We start from the raw sequence: 413 nt of genomic DNA on the forward strand, positions 1-413 counted from the left end.
CAGCAGCAGCAGCAGCAGCAGCATAACAACAACAACCACCGCCACCACAACAACTGCTGCTGCAGATACACCGCAAGTTTATTCTGCTTTTCCATTAAAAACAAATGAAGCAGCAACAGACACAGAAGAGGAACACACACACTCGCGGCTGCTGCTCTCCTGCTGCAGCAGCAGCAGCAGCAGCAGCAGCAGTAATGGCTGCAGCAGCAACTGCTGCACCAGCTGCAACAGCCACACAGACATACCAACAGCAGCAGCAGCAGCAGCAGCAGCAGCAGCAAGAGATAGCGATGCTTCTTGCGCAGCAGAAATGCATCCTGCTTCCTCTTCTCAACACCCACGACAGCTGCAGCTGCAGCAGCACGAAGAAAACAACAACAGCAGCAACAGCAGCAGCAGCAGCAGCAGCAGCA

The sequence above is a fragment of the Eimeria mitis genome, genomic scaffold (assembly GCF_000499745.2).
Source record: "Eimeria mitis Houghton genomic scaffold, Emh_scaff4815, whole genome shotgun sequence".
Classification (NCBI taxonomy): Eukaryota; Apicomplexa; class Conoidasida; order Eucoccidiorida; family Eimeriidae; genus Eimeria; species Eimeria mitis.